Raw genomic sequence first — 24,060 nt, 5'->3', positions numbered from 1 at the left:
TGGAAAAAGGGGGGAAGAGTAGATGGTAAATCTTGTCAGCATCATATTGGTTGAAGGTCCTCCCATCTAGGGGATGTCATGTTTAATTTACTATTTACTAATTAAAGATCTTAGGCTTAGTGATATTACCAGGAAATATATAGATTTTGTCCAGTAGAGATGCAAACAATGTTTTTTTTTTTTTTTTGTGAAACAGATAATCCCAAAGATTATGATATATTGCCCTATAGGATATTTGGGGAGTTTGGGGAGTATCTATTTCAGCAATCTTATCCTAATATTCTTTTATTAAATTGCCTGTAAGAATCTAAGTCCTCAAATGCTTTTTGAAAGACTCTTGACATCTTCCCAATTCCCTCATTAATAAATGAGTGAATTAAATCCTTGACACGCATTCATTTTATATTTGCATGTGAGTCATGGTTTTCATTTTCTAAAAATTATATGTCAGCAGCCCTGAGAAAGCTTATTAGGAAAATAATTACCATAATCTTTTACAAAATGAAAGATGATTTGGCAGCGTGAATGATCACTTTCTAGTTCTTCTATTAAATCAATTCAGAATTTTTCTCCATATTTTCCTGTAGCTGGGCATTCCTGTGTTCAGGCATGATCAAGAAGAGCTGCCACTTGCTGCAACAGATAAGTTGGCAGAAGTTCTAAGTTCTCATACAACTGTATTTGCAATGAATTCAAAATTACTGTAATGATTGTGATGGGCATCCCTTTCTTGCTTATTCCAATCTTTGGTAATGGTCTGAGAGATAAGGCTTATGCTACCACAAACTCACAATGTCTGGCTCACTTTGCACATACAAAATACAGTTTCTGTCTAGTTTTCCTGCCAACAAAGGGGAACAAACAAAGTTGGACTCTGAAGGAGTGGGCTTGTTGAAGCTCCTTTTCACCTCAGTAATATGTAATGCTCATCAACACAAACCATTTGGCAAAACTTGGAGCCAAATTTCCACTCAATTCATGACTCCTGTGAGCCATGGGAATTATCACAGGTTCATATACCCAAGATTTAGAAGAAAGAAAGATATGGACAATCTAGATTTAAATTTAAGTTTGTATGAATAATTGAGTCTAATGATCCACATTTCTGTGGACAAAAGTTGAAGGATACAAAGAATTCAATAAACTTAAAATAAGAAAAATAGAAAAGATACAGAAGATATAAAGGGGGAGAATTATTCTCTTCATAGAAGGATTTTCCACTGTACAAAACAATTCATAAGAAGACCTTTTAGGAGCAAAACTCCCTAGGACTCTAAATTTCTCTTTTATTTTTTCTCTGTATCTCAGTACAAATGCTTAAAGCAATGTGGTAGAATGAGGGAGATTTTGGTACTACTGGTGGTGTGTGACCTTAGAGGAACCTATTCATCTCACTGGGATAGGATTTCCTTATCCAAGAATGAATGAGTGGGTCTAATGGAATTTTAAGACTCCATCCAACTTCATTTCGTGACTTACAGACAACTTTCAAGAGGACACATTACATAAGACATTCCTAAAGTAACATGAGGGAAGTAATCGCCAGAGAACTCTCATAGCCTCAGCTCACTTAAGGAGAGAGGACTATGTCCTGTAATGGATCTACTCACGCTGCTAACTTGTTTGTCTAAGGAAACGGAGTGGAAAAGAACGCCAAACAAAGCAGGGTTTAGGGGTTCCAATCAGAGCTTTACCAACAAGTTGTCTGGGTTGGGTCAAGTCACTCTGCCACTGTAAAATGAGGGTGCAGATCGGATCTTTCTTCTAGCATTGCTTTTCATTCTCTACTCAATTTACAGATGTTTAGTTACAAGGGTTTAGCAACAGATGTTTAGCAACAAATGTTTAGTTGCTAGGGTTGGAGATAGAACCTACATTTTTCATTTATTTTTACTGGAAATAGCCTTTAGGGGCATGAATCCTGGTTTTGATGCTTACAAGTTGTGAAACTTTGGTCAAGTCATTTAAATTGTAAAGCCTCAATTTCCTTATCTGTAAAATGGGAAAAGAGATGCTACTTACTGTATATATTTTGAAGGTTAAATGGCTCAGTTCAGTTCAGTTGCTCAGTCATATCTGACTCTTTGCAACCCCATAGACTGCAGCATGCCAGGCCTCGCTGTCCATCACCAACTCCCGGAGTTTACTCAAACTCACGTCCATTGAGTCGGTGATGCTATCTAACTATCTCATCCTCTGTCATCCTCTTCTCCTCCTGCCCTCAATCTTTCCCAGCATCAGGGTCTTTTCCAGTGAGTCACTTCTTCACATCAGGTGGCCAAAGTATTGGAGTTTCAGCTTCAACATCAGTCCTTCCAATGAATATTCAGGACTGATTTCCTTTACAATGGACTAGGTGAATCTCCTTGCAGTCCAAGGAACTCTCAAGAATCTTCTCCAACACCACAGCTCAAAAGCTCAATTATTTAGCACTCAGCTTTCTTTATAGTCCAACTCTCACATCCATACATGACTACTGGAAAACCATAGCTTTGACTAGAAGGACCTTTGTTGGTTAAATGTCTAAGTATATTTAAGATGCTTGATACAGTAACTACTATATAGTTTTACTCAGTGAAAAGCAATTATTTTTACTATTGCAGCCATGAAATCGTAAGACTTCACAGCTGAAAGAAAATTTTTGCATAGTTATTTTAAAAAATTTATCTTCACAGCTGTGTATGCTTGTTTTGACTCAGCACAACTCATTTGTAACATCAAGATATCTTGTCAAGAATTGAAATTAAATTTTGGATTTCACAATAATTCTCTCATGAGTGTATAAAGATTAACAATGTAATACTTGTAATCTTTTATTACCCTGCAAATGGAAAATACTACATATCTGTCTGAGGCTTTTTACTGTATCAAAAAAAAAAGTCAAAATATTGCATCAACAATAAGACAGGGTAACAATTAGGATTATAATTAAGCTATGGCTGTTGAAGGAAGTTTCCTTAGCAAACTGCCAAGTCTCTTCATCTGAAATAGCCTCTAAAGTGTTTTTATAATGTTACTATTAATTCAAATGGTATGATACTGTTCATAGGCCCTAAAAAATATGGATAGTATGAACTTTTAGAAGTCAATTTGGTTTCAATTTTAAAAATTTAAGCATAATGCCTAAGAGCTCAAAAAACATGAAATTCACCTTATTTAACTAACAAATTTTACAGGTTCATTTATAAGAGTTTGTTGTGAGCATCATCTAAAATAATAAATAATGCTAAGCTTAACACGGGTAATATTTCAGTTTTACTTAGCTAAATAGTGATATTCATTTAATAACATACCACTATCCAATTTATCACTTTCCATCTATTATAGAATTTATTACTGTTTTGAGGCGGGGGGGAAACTTCTTCAATGCATTATGTCCAAAGGACATTTAGATTTCGAGGAAAAATACATCTTCAAAGTCATAAAAACAAAGGTGAAGATAGTAATACCACAGTTCATTGAATATCTACCTCTTTTCTTTTTTGGCTGCACTGCACATAGAACTTTCCTGACCAGGGGTTGAACCCACGCCTCCTGCAATAGAAATAAGATTCCCCCGTAGAATCTTAACCAATGGACCACCAGGGAAGCCAAATATCTACCTCTTACTGAACATTCACTATAGGTCTGGGACTATTAAGTACATGAGCATTTAATTTAATATTTATATAATTCAACCACCACAGAAATAAGCATTATTTTCCCCATTTATTAGCTAAGTAAACAAGGTCATGGAAGTTCATGACTTGCCCTCAATTACAGAGCTTTCAAATGACAGGGCTGGCAAGTATTACTGACCTAAAAGCTGTGCTTTCTCTACCACATTACACACCGTATTAACAGATTACCCTGAACTTTCAAGCCTCTCATCTTCATTTTTACCCTACCTTCCTCCCTACATGAGCTGTATCTACTGACTCATCCCTAGGAAAGAGGAGAAACAAGAGTAAGACTTGGGTTGCTGCAGTTCATTCATTCAACGGTACCAGGATATGAAATGTGGTTTTTCCCATCACCCCAAACCTGCATTTAAGTCTTAAATCCAGATGAAGGTAAATGGCACTTCATATTTCCTTATTTCAAGTTTGTAGAACTTCGAGCATTTAGGGTCAGCCCTGCCACTGCCAAAACCCATAATAATTTAAAAAATTCACCTGTTTATTCCATTTTTGTGTGTGTACAGAGCCTTCTGTCAATGGAGTATCACAGAGGCCTCAAAGGGAGAGAAGATGGATCAGGACGTGCGTAGCCCTATGAGCAAGTTTAAACTCTAGGCTTGATTTTAGATTGGGGTAAGGTGTAAGTGGCTCATATGGTAAAGAATCTGCCTACAATGTGGGAGACCTGGGTTTGATCCCTGGGTTGGGAAGATCCCCTGGAGAAGGAAATGGCAACCCAGTCCACTTTTCTTACCTGGAGAATCCCATGGACAGTGGAGCCTGGTAGGCTAAAGTCCATGGTGTTGCAAAGTTGAACGCGACTGAGTGACTTTCACTTTCACTAAGGTTTAAGAATAGGATATAACTGGCCTTGACCTGTGCAAGATCTAGGGAGTTAAACTTAGATGGGAACCTGACTAGAGGTGATGCAGTGATGATGAATATGGGATGGGGGGGAGGGGGGAGGTGGTTTAGATCTGAATATGGGCCAGAACAAGGGGTGGTCCTTGTCAGTTGAGACTGAGTTGGAGAAAGAAGGGTAGAACTCACCTCTCTCGTGTGGAGAGAGAAGAGGAAAGATCAACATGTGAGGGGGTGGAGTGGGGAGTGGTGCTCAGTTTTTGTTTCATCCCTGGGGCAGGGACAAAGGAGGATGAACCATCATTCCTACCTATCCCTGGCTCCTTGCCTCCTAAAATTTTGAGTCTAGGCTGAAGTCACAGAGAAACAAGGAGAGAAGGAGGGGCCCCAAAAGGAGGTAAAGTTCATAGAATGGAGTCTTGCCAAGTCCTGTAAGAAGAAAGAAAGAAGAGGTCATCACCTATGCTTTTGAGGTCATGTGTTTGCCAGAAGGGGGTTATGCCCTCACTTTCTAGTGGGGAAGTTTTCCTTCCTAAAGGCAAGGGAGGGAAGCCCTGAGAAAAGTCCTAAAGGACAGCAGGGTGGCTGCAGAAAGGGACATCATGTCCTAGCTGGATCCACACTGGGCTGCAGAACCCAGGGTCCACATTCATCTCAGCACAGGAGCCAGGCTTGGTGAGACCATCCTTAGGGTGGAGACAACGCATTCTCAGAGAAGTGGCCTCCTTCATCCCAGTCTGGGGATGAAGGAAGGGTCACCTACCATCTGTTCCCAAGTTAAGAAATCCCAGAAGGCTACATCTGCAAGGTCTGATGGGACAGTTCTGTGACATATTTAAGAGGAGGATGGGGTGAGCCCTACCCAATCCCACCTCCCCGGGGCCCTTAGAGGATATGTGTAATCACCCCCTTTCATTCCTTGCCCCCAAAAGAAAGTGCCCATAGATTAGCAGAGGGGCAGAGAAGCCCTGGGAGCTGCCTGGGCAACCCAACCTGGCGAAGAGTTCAGCAATTTTCCTCCTGGCAGCAATGAAGGGGCCAAACAGAAGCTAAGCTGTGACCCCCAAAAGCCACCAATTGCCCCATGCAGAGACCACCATACCAACAGCAGCTTCCAACATTAGACAGAAACAGGCTAGGTCAGGAGGAGCAGAAGATTGTGCTACGCCTTTATGTTACACGTGACCTTCTGATAGGCAGTAGAAGTTACTAGTACCAGGGAGTTACTAGCAATGTAGGGTCTCAGGCCCCACCCTCAACTTCCTGAATCAGAATCTGCTTTTTTATCAAGACCACTAGGAGATGAATCTACACATGAAAGTCTGAGTGAAAGCGCTGTCAGCCACGAATCTGTCACCCATTAGGGGAGTGAAGCCTCCACGCCCTTCCTGCTGAGTTCCTGCAATAGGCACTGTGAACCTGCAGGAGTCAAGGGCCTGATGAGAGTCAAGAAGAAAGTTCCAAAGGAAAGAGAAAAGAAGAAAGAGTATGTAAGACAGCCCACATATGCTCAGTTTTCAGATCAGCAGGTAGACAGTGTCAGAGAAAGGGGAGGCTTTAGATAGAGTTTAATAATGAAGTTTCCAAATGAGCCATTGTAGATACTCAAATAAAACAGACCCAATGATCAAACTGACAAGAACAAAATGAAATCTGCCAAGATGTTTTTAAGGGCAGCGTAGCGGAGATCATTTAAAATCAGTAATAAGAAAAAAAAATACAATTATTATATGTTTCTATGTGCAGTAAGTTGAGAGCCCTCAGAAAGGTACATCAACAGTCATTCATTTATCCACCAAACATAGATTAAAAATCAAATTGCTGGGCACTGTGCTGGGCACAAACAAATAAGATGTGGACCCAAGGAACTTAAAGACTAATGTGTGACAAAGTCACCCCTTCAGAAAACAGTTACTGTTATCCCCTGGATCCAGGCACTGTGGTGAGCACCAAGCATGAAAAAGCAGACAAAACAAGCAGAATCCCTACTCATGGTGGTTACATTCTAGTGGAGGAGATGGATAATACATGAGATTAATAAGTAAAATGTAAAGCATGACTAAGGACTTCCCAGGTGGCAGAGTGGTAAAGAATCCACCTGCCAATGCAGAAGACACAAGAGACATGGGTTTGATCCATGGGTTGGGAAGATTGCCTGAAGAGGGGCATGGCAACCCACTCTAGTATTCTTGCCTGGAGAATTCCATGCACAGAGGAGCCTGGTGGGTTACAGTCCATGGGGTCACAAATAGCTGGACCTGACTGAGCATGCATGCACCATAGTGGAACTAATGAAATAAAGCAGGGAAGTGGGAATGGGGGTGTAGGGAGACCGTTGCAATTTTAAACAGGGTGGCCGGGAAAGAAGGCTTCCCAGGTGGATCTAGTGGTAAAGGACCCAACTGCCAATGTCGGAGATTTAAGAGATGTGGGTTCTATCCCTGAGTTGGGATGATCCCCTGGAAAAAGGCATGGCAACCCTCTCCAGTATTCTTGCCTGGAGAATCCCATGGACAGAGAGGCCCGGTGGGATACCATCCATGGGGTCGCAGAGAGTCGGGCACGCTGAAGCAACTAAGCATGCACACAGCGTGCGTCCAGGAAAGAACCATGAATTGTGAGCAGTCCTGAAGAGTGAGGGAGCCCACCTCGTGGGTGACTGGAGGGAGAGCACTCCGGGCAGATAGGGCGGTAATGAAAAGCTTTTTCTGTGCTGAGACCAGGGGGGAGGCCACCGTGACCGGGCTGCAGCAGGACGGCCGGTGGCAGTCAGAGGATGTGAGCTTGCAGAGGTAACACCAGCCGGGTAGCGTGGGCCCTGAGGGCCGCCGGGAGGACTTGGGCTTCTCCTCTGAGTGAAAGGGAGTCGTAGACGCATTCTGAGCAGCAGCATGATGGGAATTCGCCTTCTGTTCTAATAGGATGTCAGGTTGCAATGAACAATGGAAGTGACGAAAGGTTATCAGATTCTAGATGTGATTTTTGGGTAAAGTCGCCATTTGCCATTAGAGTCAGACAAAAGAGATAGAAGTAAAGGATATGACAAACACAAATGATAAAATACTGTGTTCTGTTAATCACATCCTGTAAATCAAGTCTCGTGTAAGTCCAAAGAGCTCTAATCTAGATCTCAGCACATCAGGCCCACCTTTAGCCGGACTTCATGTTTGACCTACCTGGTCTGTAAAGCTGCACGGGGAATGCCATACAGCTTTTCCATATTGTTAACTGAGAAATTTAGAAAATGAAATCACAGAATTCCTAGTAGCCACCTAGTTGTCACCTGCTTTCTTGGACCAAGTTAAACCACGTGTTTGAGTAGTTTGTATATCTTTCCCTAGAGTTCTGAGGTTGTAAGAGCTGGACCCCTTATAACCCACACATGGGAGTTTACTGAAGGCAGAGGAAGATACTAATAATGAGATTTCTCTTATGGGATCCTTCTACATGAGAAATCACAAACGGTGATCTCTGAATGTCTTTTGAGAAATCTAAAATTAATTTCTCAGGGTAGTTGAACAAAAAATGATGAAAATGTACTTCAGAGGAAAAATTCACTCCAGCATAAGCTAAATCCAAATTATAAATTTCTAAATACCCAATCATCAGTCTCAGTTATTTTCAGACAATGCCATCTAAGTTATTTTCAGACAATATATGTCCTGACTTCCTTCTAAACAGAATCCATAAACGAGGATCACAAAATCAAGAAGAATTGACATTTTAAACACCTGACCCTGGGTTGGGAAGATCCCCTGGAGGAGGGCATGGCAACCCACCCCAGTGTTCTTGCCTGGAGAATCCCCTTGGACAGAGGAGCCTGGCAGGCTGCAGTCCATGGGGTCACAAAGAGTCGGACACGGCTGAGCAGCTAAGCACAACCACAAGGTGGAGATCTAAAGCAAAGATTAGTTTCCACAGCAGGCTCCGGGTTAGAATCCAGAATTCCTCATTTAAGATTCGAGTGCTGCGTGTTCTCAGATATTGCCAGAAACTGACTTATTATTTTAAGCTAGAGGAAAACAGTGCTCATGTATCAGGGTTCTTCTGTATAGACTGGAAATACACCTGACATGCAAAGTATTTCAGGAAATTCTAAGCAATACACTATTAGGTGGCAAAGTGGAGGTACTGTTCAGAAATGTCAAGTTCAGGTCTAAAGGAGAGAGAACACCAGTGTTTCATCAGTTGATCATGAGCACATTTAACAAGGGGCTAATGTGACTATATCAGTACAGATATTTTATGGCTGATAATGAATAATTAAATCCCTTTACCTTGACAGATAGCAGCCCTAGGCTAATAATTCTGAAGATTCTAAGCCAAGAGTATGACTAAAAGATCCCTTTAGTTTTATTTATTTGCATATAGTAGTGGGACCAGCTCACCAAGCAAAGCCCTAGTGAAAGCAGAAAACCCTCGCCTCCTTTTTAAGTGAGTGGGTTTTATCCGTTTCCAAAATGACACAGTAAATGTACTTGCTTGATTCACAAATTATCTTCCCGTTTACTCATCTAGAAGTTTCATTATTTTAAAAATAATCTAAATTTTCTTTGGTTTTTTGTAGTGTGAACTATTATTCTTCCCTACAAAAACAAACCAAAACAAACTGAAAGCAAAAATCTAAGCTAGATAATAAATAGAAAATATAGTACAATCTTTCATCCCTCTCTGTTTCTTCTACTTTCATACGCCTTAACTTAGTGATTATATACAGAACAGATTTCCCAGATGATGGCACAGTGGTAAAGAATCCACCTGCCAGTGCAGGAGATGCAAGAAATGTGGGTTTGATTCCTGGCTCGGGAAGATTCCCTGGAGTAGGAAATGGCAACTCATTCCAGTATTCTTGCCTGGAAAATTCCATGAACAGGGGAGCCTGGTGGGCTACTGTCCACGGGGTTGCAAAAAGTTGGACACAACTGAGGAAAACTTAGCGAGAGAATGCAACAGAAGTAAATGAATGAGTCTCAAAAGTAGCTAAAATTCTCAAAATGGTAATTTCTTAAAGGTCTTCTGCAACTTTTTATCATAATGAAAGAATCCATTTGTGGAAATTGTTTTTCTTCCTAGTTTACTCAGGTTCTAAGATGTTCATTCTTCAATTTATTATAGGTTTTCATCATCAATACTTAGAAAATTAATAAGGAAGGCAACCACAATCTCAAGGATTGTTGTTTTCAGCTATCTGGTGAGAATTTCCCCCTTATTCCTTAGAGTTGATTTATCTCTTTGTCTCAGTCACCTGCCTATGTTACAACTAGTAGCACAGAGTCCAAAGTTGTTTATTTAGATAAGCATCAAAGTTTGGGATGCTGATCTGTACTTAAAAGAACTTTGATCCTGTGCACCTTGATTTGGAAATCAAATTGGAACTCTAACAAGAAATATTTGTCTCTTCCGCTACTTTCTGGTCTTAGCCAGTCCGGAAATACCAAGAGCAGGCTTCATAGTAGTATTTAGAACTTCCGCTTCCTGTTCTGGAGGAAAGTAGAAATGGAGAAACATGAAAACATTAACCAAAAAACACTTGACCTTCTGCAATCCACCACAACATCCAAGTAAAATGTTGTTCAAATGTTGTCTGTTTACTTAACCCAGTGTAAACTTATATGACATCATTTCAAACCCAAACAAAATCTGTAGAAGACTTTCAGCTTTGGCTTCATCCTTGGAGAACCTAAAAGAGTGAGACATATTCTTCAGGAGTGGCGTCTGGAAAGGGAGTGTGATGTGTGGGCTATAACATGATCAGTTACGAGCATAGTGAACTATACAGGGGTGCTCAGTTCTTAATTCCTCCAGGTAGTGGTTCTCAACTATTGAGTGCGACAGAATCACATGGAGGGCCAGTTAAAATGCAAACTATTGTGTTCATCCTGTTTTCACTCCAGTTCTTGGATGGGGTCAGACAACTTGCACTTCTAACAAGTCACCATGTGACCCTGATGCATCTGACCTGAGGATCCCATTTGGAGAACCACAGCTCTGAGTGAGTTTACTAGTGAAAACAGGGAAATCTTAAACCTTAGCAAATGTTGAGATCTCATTTTAAAGAGGAACTGAGGCAAAACAGGAGCACCGAGTTTAGAACCAGTCACAGTTGGGATTTGAAGCAGGAATCTGTCCAAAACTGTAAGTCTAGGCAAACTGATTAATCTTCCAACCCACACTTTCCTTATCTGTAAAATGAGGGTTAATAATCATATCTGTTTCTGAGAACCAAACAAGATACTGTATGTAAGGTGTCTGGCACATAAAACTCTGTAAATGGTTGTTTTTATTTTAAAAATTATGGACACTATTAGTAAGAAGACACAAACCAAACAGTTCACTTGTAGGCAATAATCTCTGAGATCTAAAGCACAGGAGAAACTTTGGTCAGGATCCCATATGTGTTTGTTTTGGATTCAGATTAAATAAAAAGTGACTGATATAATCTAAAGAGCAATCTTTCTCCTTTAAAATAAAATATCTGATAGGATCCCTGGTTCTTTCTTGAAACCTATCCTTAATTCCCATTTCTTTATTGCCATTTTAAAGCTCATTCTAACATTTAGTTTTTTTATTCATCTTTTGCTGCTGTATTTCTCTCCCCTGCTGTTTATACCTCCTCGCACCACCCAAAAAGACTTTTTTTTTTTTTTAATATAGAAAAATCTAGGAGCCTTAAACTCTTGAATAGTGGAGTTTAACCCTCTCCAGTTACCAAGTCAGAGTTTTAACAAATTGAAGAAAATTAACAACATGTGTGAATAAACTCACTCTAGTGACATTAAAATTAATTTATACCACCTAGTTTCCATGTTAATGATGCATCTGTGCATTTCCACGGAAATATTACTATATTACATCCTCAAACAAAGGAGAACTTGAGGAAAATAACCAGTTCTCCACCTCTTCCAATGATTAAAAATGGGCTCAATCCAAAGCATGAGAGATGGTTGTTAGATAAAAGGAACATCTTATTCATCTATTGGGCAAAATGTTACTTGTGAACTTACTGTAGTCTCTCTCTATGGGCATACACTGGGTATGAGTAAAAGAGACCCGAGTCCTCATCCCATGGAGCTTTTGGTCTAGATGAGAAAACAAGCATTAATCAAATGAGTACACAATACGTTAACAAAGAGAAACTGACAGTTGCAATGGACCAAAACATGGGTTAAAAAACCACAGTGACAGTGGGGTTGGGGCAGCACAGAGGAAAGCCTGCAGGAGCTATTACAACCCTTGTAAGGTCAAATGAATTTTTTCTTACAGGAGGTGAGGCTACCTCTGAAGATATGAAAGGAGACCAGAGAGGCTGGAGGTGAGAGGGAGAGAGACAGGCTAAGTAAGGATCACGAAGGTTGTTGGACAAGAAGGTCTTTATCCTAGAAACAGCAGGAAGCCACAAAATTATTTTAAGCAGGGAATTAGCAAGCTCTAATTAGCATATTTAAAAGATCACTTGGGCTTCAGTGTGCCAAACAGATTACCAGGTACGAGGGGACGGAGCTTAGGAGGAAGAACAGATGGCAAAGGGGTAGTTGTGGCAAGAGTCAGTGATGACTAGGGCACTACTGTTAGAGTCCAGTGGTAGATCGGACTTCATGGTAATAAAATATTCACTATAATCTTCTTTAGTGGAAATTTGTGCAAAGGAAAAAAAAAGCCATTTCTCCAGGGGGTCCAAGTATTGATGTGCCTAAAAGCCACATGACCATTCAATATCCCTTCTAATACTCTAACATGATTTAGATGAACTTCTAATTCATACTGTTATATAACCAGACTTATGAGTGATATTTCATTTTATTTCAAGACTAATGAATAGATCACCCATAAGACCCATCACCTTGGTGCCTGATCTCAGCATTTGCATTTTATCATTTGTGTGGTAAAGGCTTATCAGTTTTCAGGAGCTACTTGAATACACAGCTCCTGGAGGACAATTTTAATTCATTTTCTGGTTAAGCCACCAGTGAGGATTAGGTAGCGGCTAGCTGAGGACAAGCCTCTGGAAAAACAGGACTGAGGGTCTGCTTTAGTAGCCTTGAGGTGGTGGAAGAGGAAGGGGTGCTGAAGAAGGTTGGGAAAGAGGGGACGGGGCTCTCAGGACAAACTTTGCCTCTTTCCTCAGGTTTGCCTGGGACCAGCCTTGTAAATGAGGAGCCGCAGGAGGTTGCCACAGATAGTAGGCTACCATCTTAAACTGGTTTCCCACAACATGCTCCCCTTGTAGAGTATCAGCCAACAGTGAAGATGAACCCCAGTGATACGTTTCTAATCAGAGCCTTTATTATTGGAAATGATCCCAGTAAAGGTGGAGGGGTATGTCCATGAACATAGTCTCCCTGTCCACCGCAGCTCAGGAAGCCAATACTTCTCCATTTCCACCCATGTGTATACTGAAGACATTCCCACCAATTTCTACATCCTTCCTCTGTAGTGAGAGTGCTACAGAGGGTTCATAGACTGACCAATCCCATGGGACCAGATGTTTATTTCCTCTCTCTTCAAATAAGTCTGAATCCTGACCCACTAGACTTACATACAGAAGACTACTGCTTTCTCTCCCTCTAATGTAGCCATCTACCTATCCTAAGAACATTTCTCATCCCCTACATGTGTGTGCATAGGGGGTTTTATTGCCAGTTGCTCTGTAAGATTCTTCCTGGAGTTGAAATCTTCTAAGGAAGTATCTATAGAAATGGCAGAGATAATGGATAAAGAAGATGTGGTATATACCATGTGGTATACATATATGTGGTATATATATATATATATATATATATATGATAGACTACTACTCAGTTGTAAAAAAATAATGAAATAATGCCATTTGCAGCAATATGGATGAGTGTAGAGATAATCATATTAAGTGAAGTTAGCCAGAAACAGAAAGACAAATATATGATATCATTCATATGTGGAATCTAAAATATGATACAAATGAACTTATTTACAAAGCAGAAACAGACTCACAGACTTAGAAAACAAAGTCCCCTTTGTGATTAACAAAGGGGAAACAGGGTGGGGGAGTGATAAACTATGAGTTTGGGATTAGCAGATACAAACAAGATCAAGTTAGTCTATCCTAAAGGGAATCAATCCTGAATATTCATTGGAAGGACTGATGCTGAAGCTGAAGCTCTAATACTTTGGCCACCTGATGCAAAGAGCTGACTCATTGGAAAAGCTTCTGATGCTAGGAAAGATTGAAGGCAAAAGAAGAAGAGGGCGACAGGATGAGATGTTGGATGGCATCACAGGTTCAATGGACATGAACTTGGGCAAACTCTGGGAGATGGTGAGGGACAGGGAAGCCTGGAGTGCTGCAGTCCATGGGGTCACAGAGAGTCGAACGTGACTTGGCAACTGAACAACAACTATACATATGTATATATCTGAATCACTTTGTTGTACACTAGAAACTAACACAACATTGATTGCACATAAACTGTATTTCAATAGAAAAAAATAAACAAGTAAATTAACAAAATAAAAGAAACTGTGGAGAGGTGGCAACTTGAATCACATTTCTCTAGAGTGATTTTGTAAAATGCACACCCTGAAGCCTGGCTCAAACACACTAGATCAAAATCTATACTGTAAAAGACACTCCAAGTTATTTCTAAGCACACTGAAGTTTAGGAACCACTGCTATATGGCAACTGTGTTGCCAACCTATATGGATGCACCACTGAGTCTCTAGTTAATGGGAGAGGAAGGAGTAGATTGTACATAACTTTCAGCCTTCCTCACCCATGCAGTATCCTAAAGAGCTCCATTCATGAAGTCAATCAAGTAGGTGGATCAGGAATTTCACCTCTGACAAAAAGGTTGCAATCTTTCCTCTGAAATTCTTTTTAGAGTGAGGTTTGAGTACAGGCAAGATGGATATCATCTCGTCTCCAAATGGGATGGAAAGTGAAAGTGAAAGTCACTCAGGCTGTGTCCCACTCTTTGTGACCCTATGGACTTACACAGTCCATGGAATTCTCCAGGACAGAAAACTGGAGTAGGTAGCCATCCCCTTCTCCAGGGGATCTTCCCAACCCAGGGATTGAACCCAGGTCTCCTGCATTGCAGTCAGATTCTCTACCAGCTGAGCCACCAGGGAAGCCCAAGAATAACGTAGTGGTAGCCTATCCCTTCTCCACTGGATCTTCCTGACCCAGGAATCGAACTGGGGTATCCTGCATTGCAGGTGGATTCTTTACCAGCTAAGCTACTAGGGAAGCCCGTATGGGATGGAACCATCCCTCTAACAGACATTTGGGAATATAGGTGGCAAGGTCACACTATTGACCTGTGGATGCTATGGGTATTTTGTGGTCTGTGGTCTGAGATGCGAAATCTCTCGACTTTGGGGGCCTCCCACATAACCAAGAACTGTGCTGCTCAAACACCAATAATATTACAGGTGAAGAATCCTTCAATTTTGATACCCCTATAATGCACATGGATCCAATGTTTAAATTTATTATAGAATCTTCTCTTTGTCCTATGCATTGAGTAGTTTCTATGTTGCTGAAGAGAGTGTTCATAAAGTCCTCAGCACAGTGCTTGTGTTTTATTCTAGGTAGCTCTAGGAGCTTTAGATTTACTTTGATAAATGCAAATGAGTGATTGAGGATTAATTAATAAGATTCTCTTTCCTTAGGGCTTCCCAATTGTAACACAATCCAGAGTGGAAGAGATGAATAAAGGTTGATATAACCTACTGTTAAGTAATAAGGTCTGTGTGAAAGTCCAGCATCTGTTTGACCATGATCCTGTATCATCTTTCCATCATCTTAGTAATAACATTGAAGTATTCAATGGATTATGTAGAATTTTGCCAAAGGTTGGGAATAGAGAGTGCTTGCCATTTAAACACTGTGCATCAATATTTGAAGTGAAGCGAAGTGAGAATCTCTCAGTTGTGTCCGACTCTTTGCAACCCCATGGTCTATACAGTTCATGGAATTCTCCAGGCCAGAATACTGGAGTGGGTAGCCTTTCCATTCTCCAGTGGATTTTCCTGACCTAGGAATCAAACCAGGGTCTCCTGCATTGCAGGCAGATTCTTTACCAACTGAGCTATCAGGGAAGAAATGTTTGGCTTTAGTTTTTATAGCTGTTAACGGTAGTTTCCAAGATAAATTGAGTTTTCTGTAAAAATAAATCTCAGTGTTAAGAATCATAATTTTTACCAGATTAGGAAAAAAGATCCCTGCACACATATAAAAAAAGAATGCAGTTGAAATGGCCTTCTTGCCAGAAACTATATACCATTCTGCAATTTATTTCCTTTTTGGTGGAAGGAAGGACATCAAAGCCTTAAGTATACACATATGCTACAAGCATGTCTAAAATTCAAGTGTAGGAACCTCTGAACCAACTTCCACATGATATAATCAGCAAGCCTATAATTTATTACTAGATAATATAAAAATGTATTACTAGATAATATAAAAATAAAGATATGTAGAGACTGAGAGATGGCATAAATTACACATGCAAAGAATAGTGAGGTTTGGAAGATAAAACTTTCTAAAATTCAAATGTGATTACCATTAGGATACAAGTTCCTTTAACACATCTTGCAAGTCTCTTCATGATCTGAACTTTTCAAAACTAACAAACCAATCTATGTTTTAAATACTCATTTCAAAATCAAAGAAGAGTATATGGAAAATAAAAAAGAAAGAAAAAGCACTGCTCCGAGAGAAGGAAGAGTCCATTTTGCCACTGATTTTGTACAGGTTACCTTTTGTCATCTGTGAAATTGTGAGAAAAACTACACAGTAGCTGAAATCAATAATGAGGTTAACAGTTTACTAATGCACTTGAATTTCTACTTCATTGTCAGAATTGCTAAGCATGTCAACAGGGCTTATGATTGGTCTGTTTCATACCTATTCTTTCCTTATGAATTGGTCCTAGATTAACATAGTTTTAAGAAGGAGTCTCTAAGAATAGTTTGAACATCGGAGTCTTTTTAAGGGGGAAAAAGGACTTTTTGGTAGTGGAAAGCAAGCATTAAAACTAATGATCTCTTTTATTTTATTGGAATGTAAAAGCTTTTAAAACTCCACCCTGGTGGCTCAGATGATAAAGAATCTGCCAGCAGTACAGGAGACCTGGGTTTGATCCCTGGGTTGGGAAGATCTCCTGGAGAAGGCAATGGCTGCCCATTCAAGTATTCATGCCTGAAGAATTCCATAGACAGAGGAGACTGGTGGGCTACAGTCCATGGGGTTGCAAGGAAATGACTGAGTGACTAACACTTTCACTTTTCAAAAGTTTTTAAAACTCTAAGTTTGATACTTAAGCCTTCTGTTTCTTTGAACATTCGAGAAAAATCCTTTCAATTGGGTTACAAAGAGGTTGTTTTGATAATATATCCCATTGAAGCAATTGAAGTTTGTGCTGATTCAAAATGTAAGGAAACCTTTCTCATAGCAGTTCATCAGAGGATATTTTTGGTGTCTTTCACAGTGATATTAAGATTTTTTTTTAAATACATGAGTGCTCCTAAAGGCTTTTTCAAAATAAGCATGTTTCCAAACAAGCTGTTAAAAGAAATCCAATAAAAGCAAAGATGGCAGCAGCTACTCAGAAAAGGGGGAAAAAAACCTCATGATTGACCTATAAAGATTTCTTTTAGGAAGCCCATGCTGCGTTAAATAAAATTGTAAAATATCAGGTTTCATTCCTACTATACACATTAGTAGACTACAAAATACTTACACAAATATAAAGTGAATGGCCCAGAATAATCACTATTTTGTCACTAATTACTCTAGGGGCTTCCCGGGCAGTGCTAGTGGTAAAGAACCTGCCTGAAAATGCAGGAGACATAAGTGATGTGAGTTAGATCCCTGGGTTGGGAAGATCCCCTGGAGGAGGGAATGGCAACCATTCCAGTATTCTTGCCTGCAGTTTCCCCTGGACAGAGGAGCCTGGTGGGCTACAGTCCGTAGGGTCGCAGTGTCAGACAGGACTGAAGTGACTTGGCAGGCACATATGGACTCTAAATTTTATTCAAAACAAGCCAGTCCCCAGAAATAAGTTGGATCCAAAAAGGATATGCTTTTTTGTTGTTGTTGTTCAGTCACTTAGTTGTGTCCAACTCTTTGCAACCCCATGAACTGAAGCACGCCAGGCTTTCCTGTCCTTCCCCATCTCCTGGAGCTAGCTCAAACTCATGTCTATAGAGTTCGTGATGCTATCCAACTATCTCATCCTTTGTCGTCCCCTTCTCCTCCTGCCTTTAATCTTTCCCAGCATCAGGGTCTTTTCTGAGTCAGCTCTTCACATCAGGTGGCCAAAGTATTGGAGCTTCAGCTTCAGCATCTGAATCCTACCAGAAAACAGCTTCTTGGGAGCCTGAAGCCTTCCCAGCCTTCCTCCCTTCCTGTCCATCAACCTCCAACACGGCTGTTCATACAAGAGCCTCAGGGTGCTACTCACCCCTTGTGCGGGCATCCAGGAGGCATTCAAAATTCTAAGACTGGAACAGTGACATTCCAGTTAACTGTACACACCATTAAGGCACTGATGATGCAATTTTCTGTTGTGTAGCAGAGCTGTGTTCTGGTGAAAGAAGAGAGGCCAATTTCAAGTGTACCAATTGGATTTGTAGCCTTTTGGGAAAAGAGCATCAGTCAGAGTCTCACCATCATTCAAACAGGTGCTGCAGAACCTGAGAGAAGTTTGTATCATGTAAGAGTAACAGAGAACAGACCATATGGTTAAACCACTTCTTTCAAGAGGGAGGGGACATAAGTATACCTATGGTTGATTCATGTTAATGTTTGACAGAAACCAACACAGTATTGTAAAACAATTATCCTTCAATTAAAAATATATAAATTTAATTTTTAAAAAATGACCTCTCTGCTCCCATTGGGCTGAGGATATGTCCATCTGACCTACTGGGCATGGGGACAACAGGAGAGGCTGAAGTCCACCTGGATTTATATTAGAGGACAGAAAAGCAAAATAGATGAGGAAAGGATCAGAGATGAAAGATCCAAGACAGCCTGAATGAACTGAGGGCATGAGAGAGATTTTAGCAGGAGACAGACTGGGGAGAGAACATTTGAAGAGATTCTCTATGATGAACCTTCCCAGAAAATTTCCCTTGGGACACTGCAATAAACATTTAGTTTCCCTTTAACTGGGACTTCCCTGGTGGCTCAGACTGTAAAGAATCTGCCTGCAATGCAGGAGACCCAGGTTTGATCCCTGTGTCAGGAAGATCCCCTGGAGAAGGGAATGATAGCCCATTCTAGTATTATTGCCTGGAGAATTCCACAGACAGAGGAACCTGGTGGGCTACAGTCTGTAGGATCGCAAAGAGTCAGACATGACTGAGTGACTAATGTTCAATACTCACTCATTTCCCTTTAATTAAGTTTCATAGCTTGATTGGTGTGGTCTTGAATATGACATGGTCTGCAAGGGATCTACTGGTCCCTCGGGGGTAAATGGAAATCACAACCTTTCTACAATGCAAATTGAATCATGTCCCTCCACTCCTGAAAGTCCTCCGAAAGTTTCTTCCCACTCTGTTTAGCACTGCGTGGTCTGGCCCTGACTTTGGTTCGGCCACATTTCCTATCCTTACCACAATGCTGTACTCCAGCCATAAATAAAATGAATCGTTCCCCACATGCACTGTGATCTCACACTTGCGGCTGCTCCCTTGGCTTGAAATGCTTCCCTACCCCATTCTTGCATTCGTTCACTTATACAATAAATATTTTCTGAGCACCTATTATGTGTAAGCACTGGGGTGATCAAAATGGTGAACAATAATTACAAGAATTACAATATAGTGAACAAAATACACACAAAAAGCCCTACATATGTCACATATTATCTTGGCTAATTCTTTCTGCCATTTAAACGCACTCTAAACTGAGCACAACACTATGTGTGGATCTCATTTGAATCTGGTCTCAAGCATGCCATCTTTGTTTTGTGTTGCTTACAATGTATTAAAAAAAAATAGTTCATCCCCTTCTTCCACCCCCTTCTCCCTGGGCTCTGGTAACCACTAATCTGTTCTCTTTGTGTATGAGCTTGGTATTAATATGTTATTGCTATTGTTGTTATTGTTTTTAGGTGCCACATTGAAGAGAAATTATATGGTATTTGTCTTCCTCTGCTTCTGACTTATTTAACTTAGCTTAATGTCCTTAAGTCCCATTCATATTGTCAGAAATGGCAAGATTTCATTTTTTATGGCTGAATAATATTCCATCGTATGTGTGTGTGTATCACATTTTATATATTTATTCATTTGTTGATGGGCACTTAAGACTCCATATTTTGGCTATTGTAAACAATGTTGCAGTGAACATGGGGGTGCATATATTTTTTCAAGTGAGTGTTTTTGTTTTCTTCAGGTAAGTTCAGATTAGAGGAATTGCTGGATCATACGGTAATTCTATTTTTAATTTTTTGAGGAACCTCTGTTTTTCATAGTGTATGCACAAATTTACATTTTCACTGAGCATGCACAAGGGTTTCCTTCTTTCCACATTCTCATCAACTCTTGGTATTGCTTGTCTTATTGATAATAGTCATTCTGACATGAGTGAAGTGATATCTCACAGTGGTTTTGATTTGCATTTCTCTGATTATTAATGAAGTTGAGCATGTTTTTCTGTACTTAGAGCATGCTGTCTCTATGTTTTCTTTGGAAAAAATGTCTATTCAGATGATTTTTAATCATATTGCTTGTCTTTCAGCTATTGAGTTATATGAATTCTTTCTGTATTTTTAATATCTGCCCCTTATCCGATATATGGTTTACAAATATTTTCTCCCATTTAGTAAGTTTCCTTTCAATTCTGTTGGTTCCTTTATGTGCAGAAGCTTCTTAGTTTGCTGTAGTCCCACCTGTTTAATTTTGCTTTAGTTACCTATGCTTTTGATGTCAGATCCATCATTGAGCACGATGTTAGCTGTGGGCTTGTCATTATTGTCTTTATTATGCTGTAGTACATTGCCTCTATACATGTTTTGTTTGAAATTTTTACCATAAGTGAATGTTGAATTTTGTCAAAAGGTTTTTCTGCATCTATTGAGATGGTTATTATTTTTATTCTTCATTTTGTTATGGTGGTATATCACATAGACTGATTTGTGGATATTGAACCATCCTTGCACCCCTGGAATAAATATCACTTGATCACAATGTATGATCCTTTTAATGTGTTGTTGAATTCAGTTTGTTAATATTTTCCTGAGGATTTTTGCATCTCTGTTCATCAAGGATATTGATCTGTAATTTTTTTCCTTGCAGTGTCCTTCTCTAGATTTGTATCAGGGTAATGCTGACCTTCTAAAATGTGTTTGGAAGAATCCTCCCTCCACCTTCCATATTTTGAGTTTCAAAATGATTGGCATTGATTCTTATTTAAAAGTCCAGTATAAGTCACTATTAAAGTCCTCTCGTCCTGAACTTTGATTTGTTGAAAGTTTTTTTAAATTACTGATTCAATTGCCTTGCTAGTAATCAATCTCAAGATTTTCTATTTCATTATGATTCATTCTTGGTAGGTTGCATGCTTCCCAAAGTTTATCCATTTCTTATAGACTGTAAAATTTATTGACATTTAATTATCAATTGTGGTCTCTTATGATCCTTTGTATTTCTGTGGTATTGTTGTAACACCATTTTTGTTTTTTGTTTTATTTGAATCCTTTCTCTCTTTCTCTGTTTTTGTCATTCTAGTTAAATGTGTTTATCAATTTTGTTTATCTTTTCAAGGACCAGCTCTTGGTTTCATCAAGTGTGTCATCTTAAAAAAATCATGAGACAAAAGAGGAAATCTGAAACTGATTGGATATTTGAAAATATAATTATTATTAACTTTAGGTGAGATAATACTATTGTTTCTCAAACTTCAGAAAACTAAGATCATGGCATTTGGTCCCATCACTTCATGACAAATAGATGGGGAAACAATGGAAACTGACAGACTTTATTTTTGGGGGCTCCAAAATCACTGCCGATGGTGACTGCAGCCATGAAATTAAAAGATGCTTGCTCCTTAGAAGAAAAGTTATGACCAACCTAGACAGCATATTAAAAAGCAGAGACATTACTTTGTCAACAAAGGTCCATCTAATCAAAGCTATGACTTTTCCAGTAGTCATGTATGGATGTGAGAGTTGGACTAAAAAGAAAGCTGAATGCAGAAGAATTGATACTTTGGAACTGTGTTGGAGAAGTCTCCAACAGAACTCCAAGTTCTGTTGGAGATGCTTCTCTGGAGAAGACTCTTGAGAGTCCCTTGGATTGCAAGGAGATCCAACCAGTCCATCTTAAAGGATATCAGTCCTGAATATTCATTGGAAGGACTGATGCTGAAGTTCAAACTCCAATACTTTGGCTTCCTAATGTGAAGAACTGATTCATTTGAAATGACCCTGATGCTGGGAAAGATTGAAGGCAGGAGGAGAAGGGGATGGCAGAGGGTGAGATGGCTGGATGGCATCACTGACTTAATGGACATGAGTTTGAGTAAACTCTGGGAGTTGGTGATGGACAGGGAAGCCTGGTGTGCTACAGTCCATGGGGTCACAAAGAGTCAGACACAACTGAGTGACTGAACTGAACTGTTTTTTTAAATAAAACAAGTATCCTTATCTTTTAAAGATATATAATAAAATACTTAAAAATAAAATAATATGAGGTCTGAAACTGGATTCAGACTAGTCCAGTAATGGATTGGAGGGTGTGAAGAGAATATGGATGGAACAAAACTGACCATTTGTGTTGTCATTCACTCAGTCGTGTCCAAATCTTTATAATCCCATGGGTAGCATGCCAGGCTTCCCTGTCCTTCACCATCTCCCGGAGCATTTGTAGATAGCGATTAAATTATCTCCTTACGTTTATGTGTGTTTGAAAATTTTCACAATACAAATATTTTTTAAAAGAAAGACAAAAATAAGTGTATACTGGGTTCCCTGCCTTCCAACAAGCCTTTCCTGGACTCCCAATTCCAGCTACACTTCTAAAACCCAAGGACCCCTTTTGCTCTCCTAGCTCCTTAGCTCACCTCATCATTACACCATTTTATGACTGTCTGCACCACCCCATGAGACAGTCAGCCACTTGAGGACAAGGATTGTCTATGTCTTTCTAATCATTCTTTCATCAGCTTCAAGTACAGTACCTGACAGAAAAACAGACACTAGACACCTATGCAAATGAAAACCCAAAGTCTCCAGAAATCACATTTCAAAGCACATGGCATTGGTTTCAAGGAGACAGAAACTTGATAGCTGTCTTTTGTCCTAAGTAAAGTTATCTGGCAGATATGATTCCATTGACTCAACACCTATTTATTGAGCCTCAGATTGTATGAGAGACACGGTTCTGGGGACAATATACTCTCTATTATTGATTATTTTCCTTTGGGGTCTCCATGAAAGACTGGGAAAAGATGCAGGGCTGCCCATGTATTTGTACACAGGTGCACACATACATACTCCCACATACAGATGTAGTTATTTGCTCATTGTTAGTCCTTTCAAGCTTTAGTTGAAACAAACAAACAAGGTTAGTATTCCTATAGCAATATCTAACATTTCTGTTAGCTCATTGTAGGTACCACGTTGATAAATAATATAGGATTCTTTGTTATAGAGAAGAGTTTCTAGTCCTCTTTAATAAGGATTAAGTTTGCTAAGGATAAAAACAACTTAGGTTTCCCCCCAAAGTTCATTTCCTTTCTAAAATAATTAAAAGACAATATATATACATATACACATGGTTAGTCACTCAGTCGTGTCCAACTCTTTGCAGCTCCATGGACTGTAGCCTGCCAGGCTCCTCTGTCCACGGGATTCTCCAGGCAAGAACTCTGGAGTGGGGTAGCCATTTCTATGTTATTTATTCTACTAATAACATGAAACTTGCTAAGTCCTAACAGTTTTCAACAAGTGGTAGATGATATGAGTGGCTTCCCTGGTGGCTCAGTGATAAAGAGTCCGCCTGCCAAGCAGGAGTCTTGGGTTGAATCCCTGGGTCAGGAAGATCCTATGGAGAAGGAAATGGCAACCCACTCCAGTATTCTTGCCTGGAAAATCCCATGGACAGAAGAGACTGGTGGGCTGCAGTCCATGTGGTCACAAAAGAGTAGGTCACAACTTAGTGACTAAACAACAGGTGATATGAGTTTCTATTCAATCTCTTCCAGTCCTACATTAAGTACAAATAATAAAATCAACTTTATAAGGTAAGATGGATAATTCACTCTAATTTTGAGATATCCCTCTCTTCTTGGGAGATTACTTGCCTCTATTTGAGTAAAATCACATCATCTGCCAAGAAAATCTCACATCATATAAAGCATACTTCTCTAGAAATATATGCTTAACTTCATTTATGCTTTTACTTTAAGTGCTTGAAGTGGGTCAATATTGCTGAACCTACGAAAATCTTGTTCAGTGATGGCTCAGTCTGACAGCTAGAGATATTCTTCCACACATTTAATTCTGTTAATTCTAAAATAAAATATATTTGCAAGAGCCATTAATG

This window comes from Dama dama, chromosome 14 (genome assembly GCF_033118175.1).
Source record: "Dama dama isolate Ldn47 chromosome 14, ASM3311817v1, whole genome shotgun sequence".
In the NCBI taxonomy this organism is placed as follows: Eukaryota; Metazoa; Chordata; class Mammalia; order Artiodactyla; family Cervidae; genus Dama; species Dama dama.
Note: the sequence above shows the minus strand (reverse complement) of the source record.